The sequence below is a fragment of the Manis javanica genome, chromosome 12 (assembly GCF_040802235.1).
Source record: "Manis javanica isolate MJ-LG chromosome 12, MJ_LKY, whole genome shotgun sequence".
NCBI lineage: Eukaryota > Metazoa > Chordata > Mammalia > Pholidota > Manidae > Manis > Manis javanica.
Window position 1 is genome coordinate 4,983,047 of NC_133167.1, and position 7,789 is coordinate 4,990,835.

At 53.1% G+C, this 7,789-nt stretch overlaps 1 protein-coding gene across 2 annotated transcripts in view; it reads right to left on the minus strand.

Annotated features, from left to right (window-relative positions):
* Positions 1-3,110, minus strand: part of SH3BP4 (SH3 domain binding protein 4) — a 79,571-nt gene extending 76,461 nt beyond the window's left edge. The window contains exon 1 of one of the 2 annotated variants that reach the window (XM_073217950.1): positions 2,917-3,110. The gene's annotated coding sequence lies outside the window, so the exon portion shown is untranslated. Of the gene's footprint in view, positions 1-1,708; positions 1,972-2,916 lie in introns of those variants that run through there. The other variant, XM_073217951.1, reaches the window with a different exon arrangement.
* Positions 3,111-7,789: the final 4,679 nt, after the last annotated feature.

The window sequence follows — 7,789 nt, forward strand, 5'->3', positions numbered from 1 at the left end:
ATGGCAGAATGAGGGGCTTCTGTTGTTTGAAGAGCCAGCTCACTGGAAGCTGAGATTACTCGCTGGGTGGCGGAGCTCCCCTCCCAAGAAGGGCACTTCCTGTAAAGTCTTTTTAGCTGCTTGGTGACCTTTTCCAATTCCTTGTTGGCAGGCAGCTACCTTGGGACAAAGTAGGTCCCAGTGCCCATCTCCAGGGCCTTCCTTCGGAAATATCCCAGGGGCCTGACTCCAACTCTCAGAAGAAAAATCGTAACATGGCCCAACTCAGGTGCTGAATTTGAAAATTACAACGCTAAGCGCAGCCCACATGGTTGGCCCAAGGCCCACTCACTAAATAGCAGTTCCACTCAGTCAAAACAAGGCTGGTACCACAAACAGGGAACCAGGGAAGTTTGCCCGGAGCCAAGGATGAGGTCAGCAAGGGCCAAACTGGGTGCCTCTTAACCTTGTTTGGGTCAAGGCCTCTCCTGAAACCTGGAGAGAAGCCAGGTGGCTGCTTCCCAGGAAAATGAACAGCTCACACACACCTCCCACACTTAACTGGCCCGAATCCGAGGATTTTAAGACAGAAGCGGCCACCCAAGACCCAAGGGCTTAAACCCCATTCACATTAGCATATCTTACTATTAGACTAGAAGCCATTAGAATAAGAAAAGTCTGTGCCAGCAGCGGGCAGGAAAACAATTCCAGGCTGCCGGGTAACCAGAAATCAAGTTAGGAAACAACAGCAAAGAAAATCCAGGAAGACTCCCCTTTCTTCCCTACATGAAGAAAATGAAGGGCTTAATACTAATAGATAATGAACCTGGGTATGAACACTTATCAGCTACTTGTCCAGCCCACTTCCTGGGTCCTTCCGGAAACCTACCAGTATCTGGGCTGGAATCGGCTACTAGACCTTGTGCAGATCAAAGTGCTGGTGGGAGGGCAATAAAAAAAAAACTCAAATGATAAAGTGGAGCCCTCAAGTCCTGCTACAGAAAGAGGCTCTTCCATCAGTTTCTCTGCAAGGGGCATAGGCAGTGGGGGACTCTCCCGACCTGGGCTTGTTTTACCTGAAATTAACAAATCGTACGATCCCTATTAATTGTTTTAAAAGGCCACTTAAGTGTGGGGCCTGAATCTTGGGACAACAGGAAAAAAGTAAGGTTCATAGAAGCTTCTCAGGCACTGCAGAGCTGAACTGGTCATTGTTCATTTCGTAAACAAATGAGCCATAAAGCAAATCCCTGGAAGCCAGGTCTGTTCACGTTCCAGTCTTCCCAGAACTAACTGTTTCCGTGGCCTCCGCATTCCACAGATGGACAAGCATCAGGCCTGAGCAACCCGGGGCCAGTCTTCATTATCAATGCCCCTCACCCTCTCCATATCTACCCAAATGCAGTGAAGCATGGAGATGTTGATTTCGGAGTGCCAGCTGCTTCCAAGGGCCCCATTTTCTGAGGGCCTTGTCCTGGACAGACTACACTGAACAGAGAAGCAGGAACATTCTCCAGGCTCCAGCAGACATTCCTGGAGTCTGTTTCCTGGTCAGGATGGCCAGGTGGGAGGTCGACTGTTTGATTTGATAACAACAGCTACACAGAAGAGCAGAATGTTCCCTAGCCCCTTCAAGTACACAGCTGCTGTCCACCCAAGGATGTCAAATGCTTTGCCAACCACCCATTAATTTTTATGGTGGCCCGAGAAGCAGATTGAGAATCATTACCTTTATTTTTACAAGGCAAGGAGGCAAAACCGCAGGGGAGGGTGAACAGGCAGCGGCCAATCCAGTCTTAGCCAGTGTTCTAAGCTGACTCCCTGCTTCCATCTCTGTCTCAGGCCTGCGGAAGACCAGGAGACCACCAGTGAGTGGAAACCGGGCTCCCCACCAGCTGATAAGGGAGCCAGGCCCCAAAGCCCAAACTCTGCTCAGAAACAATCTCATTTAGAAAAGTGGGGAGGGGAGAGTTGCATAAAGGTATCACCTTGACTTAGGCAAGAGAGGCCCAGTCTTTAATTATGGGTGAAATCGGCAAGTTTGTGACCCCAAGAATGTAAATATTAAAGGCTGGTAGGAACTCTTGGCTCACGGATGTTATCTGTTTCACTCTTCGTATTTTTCTTTATTTCCATGTTTTCCACCCCAGAGCATAAATTGCTTTTGTGAGCAAAACAAAACTTACTTGAACTTACTATACTCCTGATCAAGAACACAGTCCCAATCTACGGCACTAACGTGGAAAGAACAGAAGAAATGCAGCCCCGGGTTTTCTTTTCACATCCCACTGATCCGCGAGGTTCTACACCCCTCTTCGCACGCAGGGAGTCGTCTCTCCCGCCCAGCACCCCGCGAAGCCCGCGCGGGCCCGGTGCCCCGCTGCACCACCGGCCCGCCTCCAAGGCTGGGACCTACCGGCCGCCGATCGCGCGGCGGAGCGGGCTTTCTGGGAACACCACCCAGCCGGCAACTAGCCTCCCGCAACCATCCCCACGCCCCCGGCCGGCGCTGTCACCGACGCGGCTGCTGCGCCCCCAGACCGCCCATCCAGAACACAGGGTCTTTCACTTCCATCCTCAAACAAGGCATCTCCGAAAAAGTTGAAATATGCATTGTCACCAAGTTTAACCCGGGTCCGCGCGCCCGCCCCACCGCCCCGCGAGCCGAGCGCGACCCCCGACTCGCGTCTGGCCGCTGCGGAGGCCACCGGGCAGGGCCGCCCCGGGAAGCTCCGGGGCCGGGACGCAGACCAGCCGGACACACGCGGGGCTCCGAGGGCGGCTCGGCTCCGAGAGGCGCGCGGGGCTGGCGGGGCACCGGCAAGGCGAACTCAGGCGGCGGGCAGCGATCGGTGCCCGGAGGAGTGCACGGCCGCCGAGCCCGGCAGGCACCGCGGGAGCGAGGCCCGGCGCGGGGCCGGGGGGCCGTCCGCCTACCTGGCTCGCATCGCGTCCTCGCGGGCGTCTGGGCTCTCCTCGCGGTCTGGGATCTCCGCCGGCGGAGGCGCGCGCGGCTCGTGGGAATCACCGCGCGGCAGCGACGACCGGCCGGGACCGCCGAGAGAGCCCCGAGCGCCTGGCCCCCGCCTCCGCGGGCGGAGGGCGGTCCCCGCGCCGGGCGGGGCCGGGCGCGGGCGGCGGGGGTGGTCTCCGCGCCGGGAGGGGCCTCGGGGCGGTGCCTCTAGGGGCGGGGCCTCTGGGGGAGCTCTGGGCGGCAGGGGCGGAGCCTGAGCCGAGGCCACTCTGGAGACGGCGGGGTGCCGGGTTGGGGGGCCGGGGAGTGGCCGAGGCCAGGCCGACGGGAGACTGGGCGGATGGGGGCGAGGCAAAGGTGGGGGGCGTGGCCAAAGGGCCGTAGACCGTGGCGGGGTGTGAATAAGCAGAGGGCGGGGAGGGAGGGGGCGGGGCCGAGCCGAGGCCGCCGAAAGGCCAGATTTAGGTAGGGGGCGGGGCCAGACCGAGCCGTTGTCGCCCGGAGGCTGGGGGCGGAGCTAGCGCCCAGGGTCGGAGCCGAGCCGGGCCGCCCGAGGCAGGGGGCGGGGTGTGGTTACAGGGGCGAGGCGAGCGCGGACGGCGGCGGGAACCGAGGCCGCCAGGAGGCCGCGCCGGAGCGATCGCGCAGGCGGGGGTGGCGCCGAGTCTGCCCGAACCCGGTCAGGAGCCCGCCTCGGCGCCGCCTCCTCTTTCTCCTGCCGGCGCCTGCAGGGGCCCGGGCCGCCGGGCGCTCTCGGGATGGTGGTCCCTGGTGCCCAGCAGACCTGGAAGCGGCTGTTTGTTTCATCGCGGCCTTTTGGCCGGGCTCCTGTGCCCCCACACCCCGTCCTCCCTGCCCTTTCTCGGAGACCGCTGGGTGAAGCTCGGATCCGCGAGAGGGCGTCGGCCAGGCGGCCGAGCGGGCGCCTGATTCTGAGGCGAGGACCGTGGAAGGACGGCAGGTGCGCAGCTGTGGCGGGTAAACGAAGTTAAAAAGACCGAAATACGAGGAGGCGGTCAGATGGAAAGTTTCAAAGGGAGAACTTCGGGCAAGGCAGAATGCAAATGGATACGTAGCATCCTAACCACTTGTATACACTTTGTCTGGCCTGCGCACCGCGGGGTCCCCAATGCCTGGAACATGAGTGGCACGTAGTAAGCGCTCAATGAATGCTCAGTGAATGAATGCACCACTTAATGTGTGGCAAGCACTTTCCATGCACCGATGCACTTAATCCTCAAAAAGTGCCACACATGGCTGCTCTCATTAGTCCATTTTACACACGAGTACACTGAAATTTGGAAGGTTGATTTGACAGCAAGAAAGTGGTGGAACCAGAATTTGACCCGAGGCACTCCAGGGGCTGGGTTCTAAGCACTTCGGGGGTCTGCCAGCCACCTTACCGCAGGACTGGAGGCCCCTGCAAGACAGAAACCAGAAGGAAGCGAAGGTCTTTAGGGGGAGAAAAACTAACATTTATTGTTCCAGGTTCAGAGCTAGATACTCCTGAGTCATTCCTCACCATCACCTAGCCAGGCAGGTATTATTCCCATTTTATAGGTGACCTTAGACTTTATGCACTGTATCATGATCACTGGGGTGTGTAAGTCTAAATTCAAACCCTAGATTTTCAAGATCCCAAATGCTTGTTGCTCCCCCTGTTTTGGAGACCTCACTTTACCTAAAAAGTCTGGTTTTCTATCTCTGGACTTGAAGTCTACATTGAATTTTCAGGAGACACAGGAAGACAGACATGGATCTAGAAGCGTGAAGGTTGGTGTTCTGATTTTGGTGTCATCCATGTGAGGATTGAATTCCTGAAAATGGATACAATTGCCTAAAATGTATGCTGCAGATTTTAGAGGAGGCAGTCACCCAGAAGGGGCAGGTAGGGGAACCTCAGAGAGGAGCACGCCTAGTGGGTGTGTGGGGGCCCAGGGAGTCCTAAGTGGTACAGGCGCATGTTAGGAACACTGACCCGGGAGCCAGCTGTGCTGGGCTTGAATCTCTGCAAGTTATTTTGCCCGTGACTTAGTTTCCTAAATGAGTGTGGAAATTCAGGGTAGCATGTAAAATGCTCAGCAGAGTGCCTGGTGAAGAGCTGCTTTCTGTGAGGTTTCGCCACTGTTACTGCTGCTTTTCCAAATCACTAATATCCTTACTGGGTAAGAAAATGCCTATAAAGCACTGTAGAAGATAAGCCAGTAGGAAATGGACAAAAGGTATGAGAAGATGACTCTGAGAGGTGTCACGAATGGCCCAAAGCATGGAGAGCTCGGCAGCCACACTGATGGTGTGACAATGCTAATGAAGGAAACAAGGGCAGAACTCGAAATCACCAAGCAGAAAGCCTGAGTCCTAGCTGGGAAAAGCAGAATTCCCTGGGCGTGAGAGAGATTAAAATCATGAGGAGCACAGTGCTGTGGGAAAGCAGGCTACGGGGCATATAAACAAAGTGCCTGCTTTTGGGGGGTGGGGGCAGAAGGGTCAGAATGTTTCAAGAGAATGGCAAAAAAGGCATGAATGCATTACCGGGCACTCCCACTGCAATAGCTCAAATGGCACCTGAGGCTGGCCAGGGCTGGGGAGACAGCATTGCACCGTTAGGTGGTAAGTGATCTGTGGACTGTTTTGTCTTTCACGTTCTGGAAGGCAAGGAGGTTTCCAGATGTCACTCCCTGTTGAATTCATGCTTTCTCATTCCACCAGTTTTTATTACTTGCCCTTCCAAAGACAAAAAAAAAAAAGAAAAAACATGAGTTATTCGTAACATTCAATTACTCAATAAAGACTTCTAGTGGGAACATACACAGCAAAACCAATAACTTGGGTTTTTTGTTTTTAAGTAACAAAATAACACATACTTGTCTCAAAAGATTCAAATGATTAGAGAAGCGTGTAGAGTAACAAGCATCGATCTGCCATTTCATACTCATCTTCCAAGATTCCATAGTTAACCGTGTGTGTTAGGTATCCATCCAGAAACTTTTTCTAAGCATTTACATATATGTTAGCATGCACGTGTGTGTATTGGTGATACATATGTGTGTGATGTGTGTGTATACATATTCATCTATTTTTGCATATGCACAAATAAATACAGACAGATTGAGTGCTATGGGAACTGTAATCAGGCAGCCCTAGGTTGAATGCCACTTCACCACTGGGTTTCTTAAGGAGGCAAGGATTAAGTGAAAGAATGTATACAAATTGCTCTGTGTAGTGCATACTTCATTTATCAATATAAGCTACTGTCATGATTATTTATACACACACTTACTTACAAGGTATTTTTTGATTCACATAAAACTCAAGACGACAATCCTGGTTTTATAGCCACTGCACATAGAAATACCTTTTTTCAAGCCACTGTAGTTATCAATGGGCTGGTCACACTATGCTGAGGGGAAAGGGCTGAACAGACAGTCCGAGAAAGTGAACTTCAGACTTTACAAAAGGATTTCACCTGCCGAAGTCCGCCCTGAGCGCGCGCTCCTCTGTCACGGCATGTCCGCAGTGAATAGGAAACACACCATTTTAGGAAATCTCCCATGTGGAGGAAAGTGAAATGCATGGGGAACTTATGGGAAGGGTGTGGAGAGGGCTTGAACTGTTGATGTGGTACCACTGTTATTTAAAGCAGCAAGAGTTGAAGCTGCTCCACACCACCCACCACCAAGAGGCATTCTAGGGGCTTCTCAGAACAGATGCAGCACCCCTGGGAACAGCCTCTTAAACAGGAATGACTGCTAAGAGAGGTATACTGTCCTGAACTCTAACAAAGTGTGCTAAGGGGTTGTGGCATTCTGGCCATCCATGAAATGCACTCACTTAGGAGGTAACCACTCAGAAATCACAGGTGGGCCTGTCATGGAGATATCTCTGCATTCTCCACAAGGAGATACGTGCATGGGCATTCTCAACAGAGATGAGAAGAATAGCGTTCCTTTGGTGGAGTGAAAACCATAATGAGCCAAATGCCTACCTCAGGGGGAAAATAGAATAAAATGATACAAAGCACAGCTAAGGGAGAACAGAAGAGTATAAGGTATTTGGTATTTTTCCAGTGGCATCTATAAAATAGAAACTGAATCATCAATGTGGCTGAGTAGAATTTCAAATTTGTTGTCTCTGACTCAGAACGTGAAAACCCTAGCTTGGATAAATACCGTGTATCCTCCTTGCATGATTCACAAACCTGAAGAATGACATTTGTGCACTCGAGGAATATTTATTGAACACATACTGTGTGCCAGGCCCTGGGCTCAGCCCTGAGAATAGAGGACAAGAGAGCCCACCCTGCTCTCCTGGAGCTGAGACCAGTGATAGTTTGAGACAGAAAGAGGGACCAGCTGCGGGTCGTAGTGCTGTAACAGATAGCCCCAGGGGCCGAGAAAGGAGATATTAGAGACACCTGCCTTGGGAAGGAGGCTAGAGAGGGCCCTCAGGGGAAGGGGTACCCCAAAGTGAAAGAAGCCGGGGCGGGGCATGCGGGGCGGAGGGAACCGCGTGTGCGAAGACTCTAAGGCCAGAAAGAGCTTCATGTCTTAGTGACTGAGATGCAAGAGTGATGTGGAGAATGGTCGCAGGTGAGGACAGAGCCGTCTGTGGGTACTGGTCCCCCAGAGCCCAGGACTGGGCAGGACGTGAATAATCACGGTGTGCTCACGTGCTGCTCCATCCTTAGCTCAGGTAAAGTTGCTCTGCCAAGCATTTAATAAGAAACTAACTATAAGAGAGGGTCTCTGTTTTAGTCAGAAAATGTTGGCTGACTTTTTTTTGCCATCGTGAAAAGTCTCTATCCTTCCAACCCTGAAATGCTGTGAGGCTGAGCCC